This window comes from Etheostoma spectabile, chromosome 10 (genome assembly GCF_008692095.1).
Source record: "Etheostoma spectabile isolate EspeVRDwgs_2016 chromosome 10, UIUC_Espe_1.0, whole genome shotgun sequence".
Taxonomy (NCBI): Eukaryota; Metazoa; Chordata; class Actinopteri; order Perciformes; family Percidae; genus Etheostoma; species Etheostoma spectabile.
In genome coordinates, this window is record NC_045742.1 from 13176490 (window position 1) to 13176925 (window position 436).

Sequence of the window (436 nt, forward strand, 5' to 3'; positions counted from 1 at the left end):
TATCTATCTATCTATCTATCTATCTATCTATCTATCTATCTATCTATCTTTTTCTCTCTCATGTGACCAGTTTGGTTCTTCTTAACTGAAAACTTCAATGTACTTGGCACAGTTCCAAACTGTGGCTTTCTTGAAGCAGCTTGAAAGGGGAGGGGGGGTATTTTTTTGCAAAAGCTCTATAGGGTGTAAGACGGAGGAATAAAAGACAGAAAGAAAGATGGCAGTAATTGTAATATCCTGAGATTTTTTCGCTCAGCCCAAAAAAATCGTGCCATTGAGCAACTTTCACAGGGCTGCCGCTGACTCGCTGCAGGACACATACAATCTGATCAAGTTCAGAGACTCAGTGAGTGCTTCAAGCGGCGCTTTTTAACTCCAAGCCTTTCACATCCTTTCCCCCCTCAATCTGGCCCAGGAAGGAGCTCACATTCTTTAT

The 436-nt window shown here is 42.2% G+C and overlaps 1 long non-coding RNA gene across 1 annotated transcript in view; it reads left to right on the top strand.

Annotated features, from left to right (window-relative positions):
• Positions 1-436, top strand: part of LOC116697067 (uncharacterized) — an 81387-nt gene that overhangs the window by 48486 nt on the left and 32465 nt on the right. The gene's annotated exons all lie outside the window — the stretch shown is intronic.